A 23,773-nucleotide genomic window follows, 5' to 3' on the forward strand; every position below is an offset into this window, starting at 1 on the left:
CCTCAAGTCTGTCCTTTTTTGATAATCTTAATCAACTCACCAATATTATCTTTTTATTTTTCACCACTTTTGTCTTCATTGTGACACGTAGTAATCAATAATTCAGTTGAAAATTTTTAGTATGGTTTTTTCGTTCTTCTCATTAATTATTTTGCAATAGAAAAATGAATAGTACACCGTATCTGATAAATACCTTACGGCAATGTAATTTTTTTCACAAACCATAAAAACAACCGTACTTTTTCCGGAGAAATCTTGAATTAATCTTTTTCAAATTTAATGAAGAAACTTGTGTTATTAATTAATGTCTTTAGGCCGTTTTACACGGTGTACGGAATTGCGCACGTTATAACTATATTTATTTCTAAAATGACGTGGAATTGCGCGAATGCATGAACGAAATTAGAACAGGGGCTATTTTGCCATCTCACATACGCGCATTCTCGCATGTGTTCTAGCAATTCACCGCTTTACACGACGCAGTTTTGACTGCGCCTTAGTACCCAAGTCAGATTGTGCAAGTACTTGCCCCGTGTAAAACGGCCTTTTAGTCCCATCGCATCATTGCATAAAGGCTTTGAAAATTGAATGTCCCCGCATGAAAGATTCTTATTTCAGAAATAATATACAGAAAGAAGTTTATACAATGGGAATTTGAAAACGCCCTTTATTTTCCTGACTTTTTCTATTATTTGATACCTTACTGAAATCGTAGTAGTTCGTTAAAATTACGGGAAGACCTTACGTTTGGAATTTTATATGTGAGGTATTTTTTTATAGTGGGATAAAGCATGAAATGGCGAGTAAAATTTGGCATATAACGTTAATGTAGTAACTATTTTTATAGTTGTTTACCTTTTTAAATTAACGAGTTAACTTGAAAATAGCTAAATAAGTGTTATTTTGATATATTTCAGGATGGCCTGAGGAAACTGATAATAAGGAGTAAAAAGATTGAAGTTATCTGGAGCATTGGGAATAATGATATTATACGGGAGAAAGAAGATCCTTTACGAAAGGCGTGTTTACGGCCAATGGATATCCTATCAAACTGGGGTTTGCAGTGATGAGCAGGACGCTGCCCGTCACTGAGGGTTTTTTCATATAATCCTGTGATTTCGCATTTCCGTTTACAACTTGTGTTTTCCCCACAGATTTCACTTGAAGAAAAGGTTACAAGCATGGTATATAACTAGGTACGAATATAACATACGGTCTCTCTTTGATAATTGCGTTTCAAGGGAGTGGACCTGATATCATGAGACAAGGTTATGGTGATAATGGAATTGGTGTACACTCATATATACTTGGGTATTGGCTATGAGAGGCTTAGGGAATCATGAGCACCCAAAAACATTGGTAAAAAGAGAATGCTTGCAACATTCCAAAGGTCGACCAAATCACGAATGGTACCAATACTTGAGAAAATACACAAAAGCCCTAACAAACAAAACATTAAGCCGGCATAGGAAATTCGAAAATGCAAGCAGAAAGGTATCATATTGAACAAAATGATGTGTGTGACACTGGTTTCTCTGATTTTGTGTTTGGAATTTTGGGAACTTATGAAATTGCATTTCACGTGCATGTGCACTAATCCCCTTTATTACAGGATGACAAAAATGAAAGGGAAAAAACCATGAGATCTCGAAGAAAGAAGAAAAGAGCGAAATGCGTGTGATTCTTGCGTTTTATCCGATGCTTAGCGTGATTGAGCAAAAATTGCCTTTTGATCGTGCGAACGACAAAATGATGCGTGCGATTCGTGTGTCCTCCACATTTAGGAGGAGAAGAAAGAAGACACAAGGACAAGAGGAAGAAAAGAAGAAGGAAGTGAGTGATTTAGGGTAGCTTAGGGCCCCAGGGGTCGTTATATCTGCGACGAGTAAGGCTAGGTTTTTTAGGTAGCGTTAATTTTAGTTTTTTTTTGTTGAACCGAGGTTTTGCATTCGCTGTAAACCATTGCAGTGTACGGGATTGGAACCGTTTCACTAGGATGGGAAAGTGGTGATTTCCTACGTTGTGTCACGGTGACTCCCCGTGCATTGTAGTGGGGCGTATGCGATTCCTTGGGGGAAGGGTCATTTATTTTCCTTGTATGTACTCTCTCCCTCTCTCCCCAGGGTCTAGGTCATCAGAACTTCACGTGAAGAGGACCCCAGCTTCACAAATAGGTTAGCTTTTGGGCCATTATGGCTATGAATCATTGCGTCGAGTAAGGCTAGGATTTTTAGCTTGCGTTAATTTTAGTTTTTTTTTTGTGTCGAACACAGGTTTCGCATTCGCTGTAAACCATTGCAGTGTGCGGGATTGGAACTGTGTTACTTGGATGGAAAAGTGGTGATTTCCTCCTTTTGTCACGGTGACTTCCCGTGCATTGCAATGGGGCGTATGCGATACCTTCGGGGAAGGGTCATTTATTTTCCTTGTATGTACTCTCTCACCAGGCTCAAGACATCGGAACTTCACGTGAAGAGGACCCCAGTTTCAAAACTAGGTTAGCTTTTGGGCCTTTAGGGCCGTGATTATTGCGTCGAGTAAGGCTAGGATTTTTAGCTTGCGTTAATTTTAGTTTTTTTTTGTGTCGAACCGAGGTTTTGCATTCACTGTAAACCATGGAAGTGTACGGGATTGGAATCGTGTCACTTGGATGGAAAAGTGGTGATTTCCTCTATGTGTCACGGTGACTTCCCGTGCATTGTAATGGGGCGTATGCGATACCTTGGGGGAATGGTCATTTATTTTCCTTGTATGTACTCTCTCCCCAGGCTCAAGACATCGGAAATTCACGTGAAGAGGACCCCAGCTTCAAAACTAGGTTAGCTTTTGGGCCATTATGGCTATGAATCATTGCGTCGAGTAAGGCTAGGATTTTTAGCTTGCGTTAATTTTAGTTTTTTTTTGTGTCGAACCGAGGTTTTGCATTCGCTGTAAAGCATGGCAGTGTACGGGATTGGAATCGTGTCACTTGGATGGAAAAGTGGTGATTTCCTCTATGTGTCACGGTGACTTCCCGTGCATTGTAATTGGGCGTATGCGATACCTTGGGGGAAGGGTCATTTATTTTCCTTGTATGTACTCTCTCCCCAGGCTCAAGACATCGGAACTTCACGTGAAGAGGACCCCAGCTTCAAAACTAGGATAGCTTTTGGGCCTTTAGGGCCGTGATTATTGCGTCGAGTAAGGCTAGGATATTAACTTGCGTTAATTTTAGTTTTTGTTTCGTGTCGAACCGAGGTTTTTCATTCGCTGTAAACCATTGCAGTGTACGGGATCGAAACTGTGTCACTTGGATGGAAAAGTGGTGATCTCCTCCTTGTGTCATGGGGAATTCCCGTGAATTGTAATGGGGCGTATGCGATTCCTTGGGGTAAGGGTCATTTATTTTCCTTGTATGAACTAACCCGCTCTCTCCTTAGGCTTGAAGACTTGCCCGCGGCCAAAGAGATGAAGACTTCGAAGTTCGAGACCATGAAGATTTAGAGGGAAACCATCAAAGAACCAATGAAGGAACGTGTCAGCCAAGAATTTCCTCTCTTTGAAAACGGTAAGAGTGAAATATTTCCTTGAAATCCTTTTTTGTTTTGAAATTCGTATTAAATCGGATTGTTCGGATTATGTAATTATGTTTGTTATGTGAGTAAAGTAAACTTGTATCTTTTACTAACTTGGTTATTTATTCGATAAGTCTCGTATTTTATTTGTATTGTATGTTGATGCAACATTACACTAACAATGAGTTTACGGTAACTCTTCTGTTTTAATTTAATGGACAATATCATACCTATTCCTTGCTCCGATGACAAAGTAGACATCTACGTATATCTGTTATTTAAATAATTATGTTCAATAGTTTAGTGGAATTACTTTGCTTTCCATCATTCGGGTACGTCATGATCATTGTACTAAATAATTCTCTTTTTGTTGTTTTAAATGTTTCTAAATATCCGAGAACTCCATTTATCCGTAGTATCACTAATTATGTTCGCGATTAATTTCGTTCCCTTGTGTATGCATGCAATTCTCTCCCAATAAAATTTTAAAAGGTTTTTTTTTTTTGGAATAGAACTGCTTTGTTAGTGTAAATTAGTCGAATTTATTTTCAAAATTAAAATTTTGTAAACACGATAGAATGTTAATTTCTTCTTAGTATTCCCCTTATTTATTGATAAATTTTAAAGCAAATTGATAATTGCGTAGAAATATCAGCTTCAAAGAAAATCTTTGTTTGATAAGTAAAAATATTTTTTCCAATTTCTCGCATTTTGTAGAAGTCTTCTCCATTTTATCAATTTATTAGTAAAACACATTTTATTTTTTAAAGTAGATCTAACCCATTGCTTTAATAGCAATTAGCTGGTAGTAACTTAAAATTAAAAAATTTCAATTAATTTTATGCTCTAAAACACGTTTGAATTACCTTTTGGTTTGAGATGACCACCGAAGTTTTGAATAAATTTGGACATATTGCCTTTTATTCTTCTTAAAATTAGATTTATATTCTCATGCGATCTTTTTGCAATGAAGCACCTTTTCAACTTCTTGTGCAGGGGGTAGTGCATGCTTCCTATGTACCAATTACACTCGTATATACTGATTTTGCGCGCGGCTATAAATAAAGTAATTCTTCGTATCCCTGTGAATTTCAGTGAACTGCCATAGAGTATTCGTAAATATACGATGGAAATTCAATTGTTTTCTCTCTCTCCTCAGCCCGCAGTCATCCCGGAGGATGTGGGCAGGAAGCTGGTGGAAATAATGGTCCAGATTCTGACGGTGCACTGGCCACGCCAAACGGTAAGAAAATCCTTCCATTAATTATTTTCTGTTGGTCAGTTTCATATTTTTAAAATGTTGTGATTGTCGAGAAGTGGAAGTATCACATTTTAATTTTGGTTAAATCTCAGTTTTATAATTTTTCTTGCCGTCAATCAAGTATATTTTGATTGTTCTTTCTTTTTGAAACGAAAAGTGAAGTCCTCCTTCCCTGGCAATAGTAGATTATTTTAATTGGACCTAATCATTAACTCTAGTTCTCGGTGTTTAGAATGCCTAGAAATGCGAGATAATCAATCAATTCGTAATATTCGAAAAAAGATTTTAATTATTCTTTCAATCTCTCCAATGCTTCTGCAATATTATTTACGGTAACTGTTAATTCCACCATTAGAAGTTCAGTAAGGGGCACTATTCGCAATCCAGTCTATCGAAAGGGCCCGAGGATTATTGTAAGTTGAATTATTTTCCCTTAATGCTGAGCATTGGGCGTTGAAAGGTACGAATTTTGATTAAACTCAAAAAATCTTTCCTCGGTGTTATCATGCTTTTGATTTTAAGAAGGATAGCCTTAAAACATTGCTTATCGAGTTCGCTGCATGCTTCAATTTTCGAAAAAAAAATTCAGTTTCATGTTTCCGACAATAAAGTAAAATATTTTTCACAAACCCAGATTCACGCGTGATATAAAAACCAAACTTCCCTCGTTATCGATATAAATTTATACAGTCAATTATAATTAGTCCAGTTCCGAAGGTACTTTTTCATCTATTTGAAAGTAAAATGAATAAAACAGTATATATAAAACAAACTTATAGGAGAGGTTTTTTGTGTGCCTCGTAGACGTGAAATCCGCCAGACAAAAATTACACTGCTTTTCTAATTGTTTCATCATAATAGCGTAGTTTCCTTCATCAATGAAAACGAAATGCATTGATTGCGATTCCTTACCCACCATTAGTGTAATCATAACATACAAATTATTTGGTATTAGAAATCCCAGTTTAGACGAATGGCAATGGTCACTTTTAACTAGGGATGAGTCGATTCCAAATGTCGATTCTCGATTCCACCGATTCTTGGGCACGGAATCTGAATCGAGAATCGATCGCCTAAAGTCGATTCCGATTCCATCGATTCCAGGAAGATATATGTTATGAGCATAGACTATAAGTTTGGGGCATAAAGGCTGCCACACACCTAAGCGGCCGCGGTGTCAGCCTTGCCGGCGCGGGGAATACGCATGGCACGCAGGTGCTGCGACGAACATGCCTAAGAAGCCTCGGAAACATGAAAATGTCGGCAAGAGCGACAAACCGACGAACCCTGAAATGCCTCGTGCTTATGAGCAACTCTCAGAGAAAAAAATTGGAAACCACGGGTTCGGGAAGAATTGCATGCGTTTTTCGTTCTTTTATTAACCGCTGGACATGGCAAATCAAATTATTGCGATTATGAATCACATTCGGAGAATTCATCTGGACCACCAATTTTAAAGTATAATATATCGATAGATATGTTTTTATTTTCGAATGCTATTCGAAGTCTGATGAAAATAAAAACGTGCAGAGAGCGAGTTTTCCTGTGAAAAAAAGTTTCTTATAAATACGCGCAGAGAGCGGTTTTTTTATATAAGAAACTTTTTTAGACTAACGCGCGTCTGCGTAAATAATAAAAAAATTAGACACATTCGCGTTTGTATAGCCCAGTTTCATCAATGCAACCCTTGAGGAAGTTGATACTTGCTTCGCATAAGCCGCTGCAGCCTCCGGACGGTCTCGACAGGCTGCGTTCGGCCGCCACCGCGCACCCGCCAGGCTGCTCTGGTATGTATGGGCGCCATGGACGCTACATTATTGTTTAGCCACCGCGGCCAAACGAGAATGTAGCCACCGCAGCTATTGTTATTTTTAGGGACGGTCGAATCGGATACCTCGGATCCTAATACCCGCGGATATTGCCCTTCATTGGATCCAAAGTCGCGGAAGACATCGGATCTGGATCCGAAATTTTAAATAATAGCTTCAGTGAATGCAACGCCCCATAATGGTGGAAAGAGTTCCGATTCTCTCTTCGAATGCGCCGTCGCATTCGATTCTTGTCCTATTCATGAACCGTTTTGTTTGAAAGCTCTCGCAGAGATTACGAGTAGAATTTCAGCCGTGGCCAGGATTTTCAGCCAGAAAATAAAAAAGGAAAAAATACGACTGGCACATAGTGTGACTCTTCCCAAGAGATTGAACAATCATCGGGGAAATCTCAGCGCCGTAGGATAATAACCACGTCAAAAGTAACTACGTCGCAGATTTCAGAAAACCACCCTCGGCCGTCCATCAGCTCGTACCTCTTTTGTTTTTTTTTTTCGTTTCCGAAATCACATCATCATCATCATCACTGGTCAACAATCCTAGGATTGGTTTGACGCAGCTCTCCACTCAGTTCTCCCATCAGCTAATCTTTTCACCCCTACGTATTTCTTCTCTTTCACATCTCTCTTTACTTGTTCCATATATTTTGTTCGAGGTCTTCCTTTTCCATTCTTGCCTTCCACCTGTCCTTCGACGATTGTCTTCATCAGGCCATCATGTCTCAAGATGTGGCCTATAAGGTTGTTCCGTCTTCTTGTTAAGGTTTTCATGAGGCTTCTCCTCTCTCCCACTCTTCTTAGGACTTCCTCGTTACTAACTCCGTCGATCCATTTGATCTTCATCATTCTTCTGTAGCACCACATTTCGAAGGCCTCTATCCTTGCTTTCTCCGCTGCGGTCATTGTCCATGCCTCACTTCCGTATGGGAGCATACTCCGAATGTAGGTTCTTATAAATTGTTTCTTTATCCGAAATCACACGGGCCATAAATCATTGTCTTCTAAGGAAATTATCAAATCACAAGAAAACAACTGAAGCGTGTTTAATCTCTACCTCGTCTCACCAACTGACCTCTTTTGGCCTAACTGCTTCAGTTCTCCATTACTAGACGACAAATGCTGGGAGAGTGACTTTCTGGGCCCGAAGATATCTCGATAGCTTCTACAATTAAATGAAATGCACGAGATTTAAAAAAGAATAAGACCAAACGAGACGCATACCTGACGATATTACAGTTTATTTTCCATCTCTAATTGATTGCCACTCAGTTTTCTATCTACAATTCTACAATTAGACTTTACTGATACGCAACATTGTCCAAATAGCACAATTTACAAAGAAACAAGCGCCGCATTAACCCCTCAAACAATTAGAGACGGATTGGAAACGCCAACTACATACATCACATAGCGCGCCAGACTTCGCTTTGAATGCAACGACGTCACTGAAGCAAGATCTGACTTCCCTCATTTGTAGCCTTGTTGCTTGAAATACGGAGGGAGCGCGCTCCTTCCTCTCCACCTCTCCTTTACGCGCTCCTTCCCAGTGGCGTATCAAGGGGGAGGGTCCGGACCCCCCTCCTCCCCGAAATATAAAAACACAATTATTGCCCTTCACAAAAGAAAGCAAAATGTTGAAAAACCAGAAATTTGCAAAATTTTTCTTCAACAAAATAAGTTTTTTTTCGATTATAAAAAGTTTTAAAATTAGTTTAAAACCTGTTATTTAGTGCCCGGTTTTTTTCTAAAATATTCCCCCCTGTTTTTGCCCCCCCCTCCCCCCGAACGAAATTCCTGGCTGCGCCACTGCTCCTTCCTCTCCACCTCTCCTTTACGCGCTTCTGCTGCCCACCCCTTCCTCATGCTGAGCGGTTGAGCACCTCGTCGCACGTGACGTTAATGCCGTTTTAATGCCGTGTTAATTGTGTTGCTGATTGTGCAGTTGCAATTTAATTTAATGATACACCGATAAAAATGTCTTTCATTGTGTATAAACTAGTGATGGGTTGATTCCAAAATTTTATCGATTCCGATCCCTATTCCGATTCTGACATTTCGATTCCGATTCTACCGTTACCGATTCCATCGATTCTGATGCCATAGGCTCCAAGAAAAATATCACTTAATTCCAGGCAATAAGAAAACCACTTTTAAAAATATTGCTCCGTGAAAGAGTCAGTTGACAAAAGCATCTTTCATGTCATCACTATGTAATTAAAATATAATAGCTACATTTCAAAACAGAACATACCTGAAAAGTGGTGTTACATGATAGGTATTACTTTAGAATATTGGCACTCATAATATGTTGACCATATATATGTATCCAAACTACAATGGAGAGCCCTGAGTACAGAAATTCTCATAGCTGTAATAAAGATTGCATACTACGTATATAAATCGTGTAATATTTGGCCCTTTAAAATTCTCAAGCAGAAAAACCAATTATTCTACATGCTCAGCCAGCAGGTTTTGACGTCTCCATGTTACATTATCACTGCCTGCAGAAAATTGCCTTTTGCTACACACTTGTGTGACTGGGCAAATACTTCCCTACCAAAATTGCAAGATTTCGGAGACTGGAATTTTTATTAAAAATTATATCAACGATTTTTTTGGATCTTGAATCTTCATGGAATTCAAGTGGACGAAGCGAACGAACTAAAGAACTAAACTTTATTTTGTAGAGCCAAAAAAATTCTATACTTCTCACGTCATTTAATCAACCTTAAAATCTCTTCCTTTTTTCCCTTCAAGAAAGAAACTAAACGCTACAAATGAATATCACATCGGTCGGACGCAGTAATAAAAAAGGCTAAAAGAGCCTTGTGGTGTGAAAACTACCCTTCTGCGCGACTCACCTCGGCGAATGTGGAAAGGGAAAAAGGGTATCGGTTGTTGCCTTTCACGGAAACAGTTCATTTTTCTCTCTCTAAAGCATGCTGACTTAATCTCTTCACTTTACTTCAATACCCGAGGCATATTTCTTATGCGTGGGATGGATCCGAAAAATATCCAATCCTTAGTATTTTCACTCGAGTAATGCGCTAAATGTTCTAGTCGATCTATACATAATCCTTTTTAACATCCTCAGTTAAGTGTTTGAAGTCAATTAAGACGATTATCCATGCTATAAATGATGATTTTCAAGACTAATGTTTTAAAAAACTTGAAAAATCGGCCTCAGTTACCGAGCCTTAGAGTTCCGCGGCGTGTAGCTCAGCCTTGACGCGCGATTGAAAAATCGCTCTTATTTCCTTCGTAACAAACTTTTTTTTCCAAGATTTCTAATTAGTAATCTTTATAAATCTCTACTTTATATTGTGACCAAATTTTCCGAGTTATATTTTACGTAAACGAAAGATAATGTCTACTTTATGTCAAATTTCACGTGAAAAACGGGTTGGCCATTTTGCGTTGTAAAACCAGACAAATGAGAGCCAAAATCTTCAAAAGTCATTGAAAGTATAGGCAAAGCACCAGATCAAAGGAATATTGCGTTTTTTATTCCATAAAACTCATACCAACGCAACACCACCTGGATAAATTTAAAAAATTTCGAGGATTAACTAGATCGCACATGGTGTTGAAAAGTTGGTCATGTTTGGGCCACTGTATCATCACTAAAGGGTCGTATTTATGTCAAATGGCATATAAATCTATATCTGCTAATGATTTTTGAGTATTTACGCTAAGTTTCAAGTCTCTACTACCAAAAAGGCCATTTTGGACTTTATACCAGCTTTTCCCAATTTTGGACCGGTGTGCGCCGGGTCAGAAGACGATCGGCCGCAGCGGCTGGCGTAAAGGTATTCGGCGCCCACTTCGACAACTATAGAGTATACAGCAAGCTGAATCTACCAGGCCAAGGCATTAGAATGACTTATCGGCTTTAAAAACTGTATTACTACATGAGTTACATGATAGCACTTCCTGTCGGCAGATTGCTGGACATACTATCCTCGAAAGCTCTGTAACCTTAACTACCCGACTCGACATTTGTAATGCTACTCGAAACGCTCGAGTCGAGTACCAACTACTCGATCGATTTGAATTTTCGAGTACTCACACATCCCTGGAAGATATGTGTTTTGTTATTACGATTACGTGGCGCGAAAATTCAAATGACTGTTGGAAATGCGGTCGTATATTTTGTTGTTTGAAGTACTACTGGAATCGGAATCGATTTTTCACCTTGGCAAGTACTCGTTTTCGATTCCGGTTCTTGGTCGAGAATCGAGGAATCAAACCGACCCACCACTAGTATAAACATTTCCATTGAGATAAGGGGAACCAATGAATGCCGTGTGCGTGCACTGTGGCATAAATTATCGCGAGGATGTGCTAAATCCACCTCGCCATACGGAAGCATTTTCGGGTAAAACACAAATCGGTATGCAACGAGAAAATAAAATTCGGGCGAAACGTGCGTGAGGAAAATTTGAATTCAGTCGATGGCAGGGGGTAGCCAGGAATTTTGTTGAGGGGTGGTCCAAAACCAGGGGGGGAAATTTTTAAACAACAGGGTACAAAGGAGAGGGTTTCAAACTAATTTTAACACCCTTCATAATAGAAAAAAACTTCATTTTTCAAAGAAATTTTTTTCATTTTTCATTTTTGTAAATTCATGATTTTTAAATATTTTGTTTCCTTTTATGAAGGAAAGTAAATGTGTTTTTATATTTTGGGGGGTCCTCTTGCTATGCCACTGGTCAGTGGTTCATCCTAAGATTTTTCCTATTTTCATTTCCAAACCCAAGCGTAACAGTTTAGGTCCTGAGCATGTAAAGATGTTTTTAAAAAATAACTTGAAAGCCTTTAAAAAAGATTTTTAATTTATAAAAATATTTAAATGTGTACGAAAATCTAAAAAGCATTCCATTAATTGTATGTACCCAGAATAAACTTGAATAATGACTTTGTTTAATGGCAGGAATTTGAAAATGCATTTGGATTCGAAAATATCCGATTCGAAAGATCTGGCTCCAAAAATCCTGGATCCGTCCATCCCTAGTTATTTTATTCCATTCAATTATTAAATTTTAATGACAGCAATGCTACAGATGAATCAAAATCCCACCTGTTAGAAGGAACAAGAATCGATGGAATCGGAATCGAGAATCGGGAATCGATTTGAAGGAATCGGAATCGAAAAAAAGTGGAATCGACTCATCTCTACTTTTAACCTCATTTGAAAAAGGCCATATTTGCGCCCATGCGATGCCACTCCACGTGATGTCTCAGGGACCTAGTTTCTATACGCGTAGATAGGATGTTTACATTGTCTGAGAATACCAATGCATGCATGCGGCACAGAGCTCAGGGAAACATGTCTTAATAATTACCCATTAAAAGTACCTATGTTCGGAAAGTTTCCTTCGTTTGATAGGGGGATAATAATCCTTATTTAAGCCAATCGGTACCTGCTAGCAGGATACTCAGCTACCTGCTAGCAGCCTGCGTCGTTTCAGCGTCCAAGCCTCGCCCCAAGGTCACCTCACACGCCGACAGCTGAAACCAGAAATACATCACACGGACTTTTCCCAGCTTTCCTATTTAGCCGTTGCGTTTCGCGCGCTTGAAAATTTTTACTTTTCGTTTAATCGCGAAAATTAGATATCGTCATTCGAAAATCTAAGAGCGTGAAATGCGTATTCCAGGAGTAATAATCTTTCGATTGAGGCATAAGAAATAATAGAAAACCACCCTATTATCTTCGTACGTTTGTCATTACGAAGAGTAATTTGAGACAGCTATACACTTCGCTCCCCGCGTTCCCCACGTTGCTAATATTTCTACTTAACTTATACCTTCTCTTTTGTCTTCTTAATGGTTTATCCTACGTAAATTATTCGGTTCCGTCCCTTACCCTTCTTCTCGTCCACCTGTCCTTCGACAATCGCCTCCATCTGGATGGCTAATCACATTCGAGGTACATATTTCCTATCTTTAGATTCATATTCGCACTCGCCATGTCTCTCTTCCTAATGCGTGGCTCCGTGGCTGAGTACTGGGGGGTGTTTCAGAGTCTCCCTTTCCGAGCGGATCGGGAGACTTGACGCGGATTCTACGTCACTTACTATCGGCCAGGCAATCCGTGCTTTTCAGACTGGCTTCCTATCGACTCAAGGCCGGCTTTCCTATCGGATAGAAGTCGAGTGGGCTAGAGGTGCCGGAAACTCATTCCCGTGGCGAGTGGAGATATGTTATATTGCTGTTTTTTATTAAGTATTTGGCTATAATAAAATCATACCACTTTATTTCATGAGTGCTTATATATGTGGATATTATGATAGAGTAATATAAGTGCAAGTGACTTTAATTCTCGTGTAAATTAGGCGATAAATAGGCAGACTGTATCACTGACGGTACATGTTCGTTTGCGTTGTTATTTGGACGAGTAATTGGGCAAAAAGAACGTGAAACAAGTTGGAATGCATGGCGTAATGACTTACAAATATGCAGGTAGCATAATGCATTGAATACGTGTCCGTGGGTTAGGAAGTATAACAATTTGTATAGTTTGAAATGATTGTGTGTATGACTTGGCATCGTAGTCACATCGAAATTAGACGTGGTTATGTACCTAATTCAGTTGATTCCATGGTACATGGTATCAGTACATTCCATGTACATTCTAAATATTCATTTTAATACGAAATATTAGTTCAAGCATAACGGGAATAGCCACGATAACAGCTATACCGAAGCTCCCTCATGCCATCCTTTTATTTATAGATTACAAATTTCGGCCCTCTATCAACAATTGACGGTGGCGCAGCGGCCCAAGTAGCAAAAAAATATTGAAAAATGATTTTAAAATTATTTCAAATGATTTTAAAATCAAAATATCATAAGATGGCTAAATTCATGACTTTTTCAAGATTTTAAAATAATTTTAAAATAATGTATTAGGCGTTGCTCTTTTTAAGTCTTGTACCATTTGATCTCATTTTGTTGATAGTATATTCTTGGATATGCAGGAAGTAATGGCTTATTTTTGCCAAAAATGTTCGTTTTTTAATTTCACAGAAAAATAATTATGTGAACATTATTTTAAAACAATTTCAAAATTATTTTACACACATTTTAAAATAATTTTAAAATAATTTTAAAATAATTTTGAAATAATTTGATAATTATTTTCTAATCATTTTAACATGATGTTAAAATCATTTTAACATAATTTTGAAATAATTAGGTCATTTCAATCTTAGTCATACCAGTGTGATAAAATAAACCAGTATAAACATTCTCATTCCTTGGAGGTGATTGTGGTAACTGACAAGTAGCTTTACATAAAACAAGTAATACAGATGATTTTGGAGACTTTGTCTACCAAAAATGAATCCCTTTTTTCAAAAGTGAGTTTGAATTTCGCCATCTTGAAATCCACAAAACAGTATTTTTTGGCAGTTTTCCATAATATTTCTAGAAATTTAAAATAATGAATTTCTGGGAAAAATATCCCAAAATGAAGGCATATCATCAAAAAATGGACAGTGAACGATCCGAGAATGCAATCAAGGAACACCTGAAAACACTCTCAATATGTGCTTTATTGCATACTAAAAAGGGATAAGGACTGAGTATACATGTAATTAGAATGAAATCCTTTCAAATCCAAACTCTGACATCTGATTTCCAAGATGTCAAGGTGTGTATGGTAATCATGGGATTTCCGTGAAAGCACACAGAGAAGGAGGTTCTGTAATTGTCACGATGCATGTACCATTTCCTTCAAAACATTCATGTCTGTTGACGCTAGGATAATTGTTAGGTGGGAAATTTTTTTTTACTGTTCCTGGCACAGTTCGAAATTTCAAACATGTGTTTACTTATATCATATTAACATAGCAATTAATCATTTTTAAAAGAAGCTGAATTATAGTTACAACATATATTAAAACTATTTTAAAATCTATATTTCATTGCTTATACAAGAGTAGGACATATTTTAAACTTATGTTAAAATCATTTTGAAATGGTGAAAAAAAGATTTGTAACGTTGAAACAGAGAAAGCTAATATGTTTTCAAAATGATGTTAAAATCATTTTAAAATGTTCTCGCAATATATTTTAAAATGATTTTTACATAAGATTTTGCTACTTGGGGGGTTAAGGTAGTACGCAGCGAGGTAAAGATTATGGGTTCGATTCCCTTTTGCAGCGAATATTTTTTTCTTTGTGGAATTATCGCTCACTGAAATATAATTTTGAAGGTGTATTTCAAGGTGCATCAATAGCAACAATTTGTCATTTTCGTACCAAATAAAATGGTGTTATAGAAATAACCGAGAACGTGCAAAACAGATAACAACCTAACACAATTATTTTTGCGTCATTTTGGCGTACATAACTCGAGCCATTACTATTAATGGACACTATTCAACCTAATGTAATCACTGTATTTTCTTCCAGCGTAGCTCCACTTTCACGGAAAATTTGTAAGACGTTTACGGCATATCATGAAGGCCATAACATCATTTATGATGATAAATATTCATATTTAATTGAGATACTGAATGAAAATATGACAATTTGGTTAAACAATTGAGTAAGTAAACCATATGTTGTTGGAAAAAATAGTGGATTTCGTGACTGCCTGTAGTTTAGTTCTTAAAAACAATCAACTATGCTCTCACGAGAATGACAGAACAAACTCGTTCCAAATTTTCCTTCATTCCCGTAATTTGCTCAAAACGACAGGGTATTTCGTTAAAAAAAATTACATACGAACAATTCTAAAATTATTTTACCCGGCAACAGCGTCAATTATGAGGTCTACACTGAGTGGTATTGTTGTGGGAAAGTTCTGGGAGGGTTCGAATCTGAAATTATCATACTTTTTTCACTTTTTAAAAGAGACATTCTGTACATTAATATGATCTATACAGATGACTGAAAAAAAGTTAGCACTGAATTTTTTACACCACTGAAGTTATTAAAATGATTACTTTATCTACGTTAACACATTTATAATCAGATTCATTCACGAAGAAGAAATAATCAAGGGAGGTGAGGGTTTTTGTATCTTCGTGTCTTTTCGGCTATGTCCGATCTCCGTTGAGTCTAATTCCTGCTCATATTAATTGAAATTCTCACAAAATAATTAGATCCACTCGCATTTGAAATCAATTTGATGACCCCAGAGCAATAAAAATAATTTTAATTCGATTGATAATCATAGTTATTAAATGTCTACGCCTTGAACACAAAAATGTAGGAAATAACGTGATTAAAGGCACCGACGCTTTCTTATCGGTGATTGAACGAACCACAATTTGTGTAACGATCAGGCGGAAATAAATTGATTTCTTCTCAATTTACCCCTGGCAACTTAAGAAAAACACCATAGTCGGCTCACTCACTCCAACTAAATATATCACAGCAAGCTCCGGGGTGAGCGCGATTAATAAGAAAGAAGATATGGGTGATATTATTTGCGTTCATCAGTGTAAAGTTACTAAGAGTATTTCATCATCATTTAAAAAAATTAATATATACAATCTACACCAATGGAAGCCGCCTCAAAAGGTGTTTGTCGGGGGATGTTAGGACACCTGCCGTTTACAATTAAAAGATATGCTCTTACCAAGTTATGCGTACGCTAAGGTCCTTTATTGTGCGAGTGACAAACGAATTCTCATACCTATCCATTCGGCACAATATCTCTCTCATCTATCGTATCCGACTTCGAACCGTAGTGAGGACATACTGTGATTTTCTCCGCGCCCCTCATAAAGATATCCGTTTTCCATTGCTCAAGAAATCTAAGTAAGCGTAGCACATAGCCTCCGCGTCTGTTGTGGCTCCCAACCTAATTCATTTAATATCTGTGCAACGCTTTCTGTGCGCCCGTAACAGTTTTTGAGTGAGACATAGCACCTACCTTTTACTTTCTCGTACGAGAATATTCTCGCAATACGATTGACTAATTCTTACTTCTTCATAACTCTGCGTTCTTTTTAGCTGTAGCTTTTATGTTGAAATTATCCACTGCACATACATGGAGATAGTTGGACGACCTCCGCAAGAAATGTAGCACCAAAGGTCATTTATGTATATAATGAACAAATCTTGTTTAGTCTCGTAAAAAAAATAAAAAGGACCTTTTGAGCAAGTTGTACAGTTTTCTCTGTTTCTTAAGGACCTTCCTAACATCGTTTCTGTACCAGCGAGGCTTTTTTCACTATACCAAACTTCAATGTGACGGAAAATAGTGGTTGATACTTTGGCGTAGAATTTATAAGAATTAATTCCAATATATGTCAGTTTTTTGTTGCCTGCTTTAGTTACGAAGTTCGTGTACGATTAATTAAGCTTCACGCTAAATTTAGTGAAGGTGAATGTATCAAATAAATAAATATTTCGTTTTGGTTTTACAAATGAGTCTACTCCAATTTTTAAGGTTGCAAAAATTACTCTGTGATCACCTGAACAGTCAATAGTATTGATTTGTTTTATCAACTTTTGATGGCTTGCTGCTAAAAGGCCTAATGTTTTATTTCCTCTCATACACTTGTCGAGTATTTGTTTCAGTGAGTGTATTAATAGTGCGTTGGTAAGATCACGCTAATTTACCCATTCTTTGAATTCGATTTTCAGTGTAAGAATCCCAATTTACAGATGGGAAATTAAAATTTCCTCGAATAATTATTACACCTGTGCTGTCTCTCAAAGTAAATGCAGATATTTGATTTTCTTGTGGGTAAATAGTATCAACGTCGGATTTGATAGGTCTATAAGAGGAGCAAACATCCTCTGTAATCCAACTCTCTGTTCCCATGACCACGTCTGCCTCCTGAAATTTACGCTCGATTTTTGGGCTCTTGATTTTACTGCCACGGCAATTAACCACAACCAACTTGATGTCATATTTTGTAGACTGACGTTCGGTTGATTCTTTTCCACGCTAATGCACTATGTGGGCGAATTACACTGGATATGCTTATTGCATAGCTTTTATTGCTTTCCCTGGAGTACGCGTTTGGGAATTTTCGTTTTGTTTCCGGCATTACCGCTTCTAAGTTAATTTGATGTTAAAAATTAGAGGCTACAATTAGTTAAATAACTTCAGTCGTTTAAGACATTCAGTACTAACTTTTTCTCGAGTCATCTGAAAAAATTATGTTGATGTTTAGGATCTCTCTTATAAAAAAGTTAAAAAGTGTTATAACTTCGGATTCTACCCCTCCCAGAACTTTACCGCAACCACCGCGCACAGTGTACAGTACACTGTACACAAATTAGGCTACGGAGCGACGAATTAGTAAGAGACAAACCGGGAGTCCAAATATGAATCTTAATTTAGGAAAAACACTGCGACGGCCCAACGTGATCGTAAGCGTAAATTACCTCAGTAAATACCATCCGCTAATATCAATTCCGATGGGGCTAATGCTCCTGGGGTTTGAATCCAGCTTCGGTGGCTAGGTCGCTTCCGCCTCTGTCCTCGTCTGCTCTTGGAGGCTTACGGGCGAGGGATGCAGGTCGCTTTATGTGCCAACCTCACAAGTTTTCACCGAACGATCCCATCAGTCACGTGGAACTCTTTGGTGTTTACATACTTTTGAAAACGATAGTACATAGGCATGACCCTTCGTGTGATGAAAAAATTGATTGTGTCATTCCAATTTTGAATACATTAATTTGTATGAATGTATAGCACCTTTGAGGAAATTGAGTCCAAATGAGGCTAGTGCGACAATTCTTCCCAATCACAACATAAAACCCATTTTGGGTACCTTTAAGATCCATTCCAAAAATGAACTATAAGGCTTTTTCAACACAGCACTCCACGGAAATCAATTCTCCAGATCGAATTACGATTCCGTATGCAGTGTTTCTCTTTCAACTTTCAAAAGGTGAAAAAAGAATGAGATGGCTGGACATTACAAAAATAACATTAATTTTAGGAAAGCAATATTTTTCCTGTCCAGTTAGAGCCAACAAGATGTTTCATCTCATATAATTTACGGGGGAAATGAATTTTCGTGCACAACATCTTATTTGATTTAAGTGACTGTCGCGGCATTCTTGGGCCTACAGGTGAATTTCGATGTGCCAGCATGTTAACTTTCCCTCTTTGAAAAATTGCATTTTTTTTGCATTTGCAAAGCATGTTTTTAGTATCATATTTTCCCACCGGTATTCAGTGAAACTCCATTTTCCCATCGGTATGCTCCGAAAGCAGTATTAAACTTGGATTTGTATTCTAATGAGAGCAAATTATCTATATTTTTCAAGTTCTTAAAATGAAGTGAATTAATCCTTGCCTACATAAAATCTCTTTTCTACTTTTTATAGACTTATTAATTTTATCATAGACACAAATATTATACCTTCCATATTTGCAGAAAAAAATTCTGGTTAGAAATATTACCTTAGTCTCGAGGGAACACGCTCATTGATTCCTGAATTGTAATTCTTTACGTCAGTTAATCCATATCATGCAAACACTGTAACATAAAAATTATTTTAAAAATCAATTTCGTCATCCAGGTCTACCCTCGTCCTCGTTTTACTTCCTCCAGAAGAATGATAATTTGTTCATCTTAATAATGAAAAAGATATTAGCGTGGGCCTAATATTCAGCAGGGATATTGAATAAGTTGTCTATAAATTCGACGTTCATGCCGATATTTTTTGAACCTAATCATGTAAATCAAATACATACTTTTAATTATTGTAAATTGGTTTCAACTTGGTTGTTTCAGGAATTACAAATTTTTAAGCCTTACAAAGTGACCTTTCAATTTTGTTGGTGAGTAAATTAGATGTTCTTTTTACAATAGGGGGAGTGCGGCAGCTTGTAATCATGGATCTTGGAACAGCAGCTTTATGGGTAAAACTAACATTGAAGGCCTCGACAGTGAAGTGACGCACGAACTCAGACGTATGAAGAATGAAACGGATAATGTAGAGTGAAATCTGAAGAGCTGAAGTCTCAAGATTTGAAGATGCAAGAGGACCATGCACTGCTTCAAGATTGAAGAGATGAAGCTTGGCCATCTGAAGTCTGAAGAATTTGGTTATATTTCGTATGATTTGTTTTGTATATTTCAAATGTATGTAGGTACCTTTTGAATTATTAATGGCTGTGATTTGATTTGAATGGCAATGTGTGAGTAGGTTTGAGTGCACGAATGGGATTAAGTGTGATTCTGCTAATATTATTTAGTGTGATTGAGAGTATGCAGTTGGTGTGTATTGGATAACGTGATTTGGAGTGAGGGTGCATTTTAGTGTGAATTAGAGTGTGTGATAATGAATTTTTAATCGTGTGCATTGGAGCGTGATTTTAGTGTGAATGAGGTTATGTAATTTTATGTGAATGAATGCATGTAAATTAGTGTGAATGAGGGAATGATAATTAGTGTGAATGAGTGTATATAATTAAGTGCAGTTATTAGTGTGTAATTTTTAGTGTGAGTGTGGGTATATTATTTAGAGTGAATGTGAGTATGTTATTCGGTGTGAATGAGACATTCAGTTTAATGTGAATGAATGCGTGCGATACAGTGCGAATGAGAGTACGATAATGAGTGTACGTATAATTAAGTGTGATTATTAGTGTGCGATTTAAGTGTTACTAGGATTTTCATTTTTCCTATGAATGAGGTTATGTAATTTTATGTGAATGAATGTATGAAAATTAGCGTGAATGAGTGTATACAATGAAGTGCGAGTATTAGTATGTAATTATTAGTGTGAGTGTGGGTATGATATTTAGTGTGAACGTGAATATGTTATTTGGTGTGAATGATTGTATATAAATTAGCGTGAATGAGTGTATACAATGAAGTGCGAGTATTAGTATGTAATTATTAGTGTGAGTGTGGGTATGATATTTAGTGTGAACGTGAATATGTTATTTGGTGTGAATGATCGTATATAAATTAGTATGAATGAGTGTATACAATGAAGTGCGAGTATTAGTATGTAATTATTAGTGTGAGTGTGGGTATGATATTTAGTGTGTATGTGAGTATGTTATTCGGTGTAAATGAGACATTCAGTTTAGTGTGAATGAATTCCTTTCATATAGAGTGAATGAGAGTACGATAATGATTGTGTGTATAATTAAGTGCGATTATTAGTGTGCAATTTTAGTGTTAATGAGAGTTCTATTTTAAGTATGAGTGAAGGTATGTTATTTTGTGTTAGTGTCACGTATTTTGTGAATGAGGGTGTATTATTTGGTGTGAATGAACGTATGTAATTTAGTGTGAATGAGGGATAATTAGTGTAAGTGAGTATCTATAATTAAGTGCGATTATTATAATGCAATTTTTATGTACCGAGGGTATGTTATTTAGTATGAATGACAGTGTGCAATTTAAAGGCGTGTACGTAATTAGAGAACGTAATTTAGTGCGAATGAAGTTATTTTATGTGCTGTGAATGCGAGTATTATATTTAGAGTGAGTGAGCATGTGTAGCTTTGAGTGAATGAGGTTATATCCTTGAGCGTATATGTATGCGTGTTAATTCGTGCGAATGATGGTATATTAAGGAGTGTGAATAAGGGTATGCAATGCAAAGGCCTGTATGTAATATACTGTTAATGAAGTCATGATGTTTATCGTGAATGAGGATGTTTCGAGTGTGTGTGATAGGGTATTATTTTGTGTATGAATGAAAGTGCAATTTAGTAGTTAGTAGTAGTAAGTGATTTTATTGAATGATATGCTTGATTTTATGGTAGAACTGTGGTAGTTTCGTGTAGAAAGTAGTGTAGTGCATGTCCCCCTCAAATCCAACTGCGTCCTCAACGTGGAGAGGGGGTGTAACAGCGGACAGTCATGTGTCATTGAGGATGTGAAATAGCTATGCATCAAAATGCTAAATTTTATTCGTCGTTTTTCCAATTATTTCTTTAAATATTATTTGCCGAGTAATTTAGGCAAAATTTAAAACTTGTTAACTACTTTCAACGCATGATTTTCCGCTGGCTAATGCAGTTGGTGACATTTTTTTAAAGTATCGGAATATGTAGGAATTTTTTTCCATTTGTAATGTATTTGTTATCGTTGTTTTTAAAAAATACTGGAAATAAATTATTTGCACATTTTATGCACAGCGAATTCTATTTTAATTTGAGTTGAGCCTTGACGTTTTCAGCACAATTGCATGAAGTACCACTTTTTAATTCTGAGTATCTTTACAATGCATGTATTTCAGTGAAAAAATAATATTTGGAATCGCATATTAAGATTATCTGTGCATATCCAAAGCAATGCACCTTTCAATCTTCCATTTAAGAGTTTGCCTTGTCAACGAAATTCAATTGATATGCCCATATTAAATTTTTAAGATCATTTTACCGCATGTATAACTTGGAAGATAACAATTTTAAATAACCTATTTCTTTATCTCGTTTGCTGAAAACATTGTATACTCATTTTTCTTTTTAAGTTTGGGTCCCGTAATAAAAAAAAACTTTTTATGCTAGTTTATTTGCTTAAATTCTATATAATAATTGTAAATTATTTATTTTATAATTTTGTTTACGAAAATCTTACTTTTTATGATTTTGCATTGTTGATTTTATAATTTCCTTATATTTTTAATTGTACGCCAACTAAGTGTTTGTTTTTTTGCAATAAAAACTTAAGCCAATTTATATATTTTTTTTGCCTGAGCCTTTTCCTCAGAGTATGTAGTTTAGTGTGAATTAGAGAAATTAAGTTAGTGAGTTGAGTGTATATTTTAGCGTGAATTATGTAATTTATGGTGATGAGATTGTTGTTAAGTCTGAATGGGATTATACAATTAAGTTTGAATGAGAATGTGTTATTTAGCGTGCATGTCTTTATGTAATTTTGTGTAATATAACCATGCTGTTTTGTGAATGAGGGTATGAAAAACAGCGTGATAAGACTACGTTATGTAGTGTGAAGGAGTGTATTATTAATTCTGAGTGTATGTAATTTAGTGTAATGAGAGTATATTGTTCAGTGTGACTAATAATGTGTAATTTGTATGAATGAAGATATGTAATTTGGTGTGAAAAGGGGATTTTAAATGTAATCTATATCCATATTTTTTATATGTAAAGTGACCATGAGTATGTAATCATATTGACAATAGTCTGGAGTTAGGTGAAAAAAGTTAACGTTCTTATATTTCTATTAAATTTCTTAATTAATATTGGAAATCTTTGCGATGCAGGTGATGTGATACTGGTCTACAACCATAAGTGTTTTATAAAATCTAGTTGCTGCATGAAAATTGTTAGAGGTAATGAGATAAAATATTTTGTGGGAAAAGAGTTATCGTCCATGATGACCACGTCTGATGAAATGCGGTAGTAGCATTTTTGCTATAAAGTTCACAGTTAAATTAAATTTATAGCTTTTTCATGGGTTGCGTGATAATTTTCCGTGCTCCTAAGCAAGCAAGTACTCGGCCGATAGCTCTCCAAGGACCAAATACGTCATCGCTCATTGGCCCATAATGTTTTTAATCACGTGATCATTCAGCCGTTTAATTTTCCACCCCCCCTCGCTGCGCCTCTGGTCGCGCATTCTGATTGGCTGATGCCAGCCAATCAGGTCGATCGATGTCAGCGATGGTTTCAGCGACGGACGCGCCAACGGATGTAAAAAAGGTAAGGGATTGTGGATCCACCGCGGAAGATGATCGCGTGAAATGGCCATTTATCATCGGTCATATTTGGAGAAACAATTGGGTAGCTGTCGCTTTGAAGGGACGTGAAAACACGTTATTATCGGGCTTTATGTAATGATGTTAATCCTTTCTTGATTGAAAGAATGGGGGAATTTTGCAGTATAGGCAACCCGCACACCGTCCAGACTCTCTTCCCCCCCATTTTCCCCCAAAACAATAACAAGCCGAGTCTCACCTCCCCTCCCCGAGTTACTGTACGCAATGAGCTAGCTTCACGGACCTTTTCTGATAATGGGCGTTTGTTAAGTAGCGATCGGTAACGATAGACGGAGCGCGCTGGATGCTTTGCTGTGGCCAGGGGTGCAGCCAGGAATTAAGGCTGGGTGAGGTTTAGGTGCAACTAATACCAGGGTGTGTAAGGGCATGGAATACTCACCAGGATAAGCGGTAGGTGTGGGATTAATAAATTGCGGAATTTAAAGATAAATGGTTCAA

The 23,773-nt window shown here is 36.9% G+C and overlaps 1 long non-coding RNA gene across 1 annotated transcript; it reads left to right on the plus strand.

Moving 5' to 3' along the window:
* The first annotated feature begins 3,238 nt into the window (after nt 1-3,238).
* Nucleotides 3,239-19,720, plus strand: LOC124163898. Its single transcript, XR_006865870.1, has 3 exons — nt 3,239-3,547; nt 4,714-4,797; nt 19,441-19,720. It is a non-coding gene; the product is annotated as an uncharacterized LOC124163898 (long non-coding RNA).
* Nucleotides 19,721-23,773: the final 4,053 nt, after the last annotated feature.

This window comes from Ischnura elegans, chromosome 8 (genome assembly GCF_921293095.1).
Source record: "Ischnura elegans chromosome 8, ioIscEleg1.1, whole genome shotgun sequence".
Taxonomy (NCBI): Eukaryota; Metazoa; Arthropoda; class Insecta; order Odonata; family Coenagrionidae; genus Ischnura; species Ischnura elegans.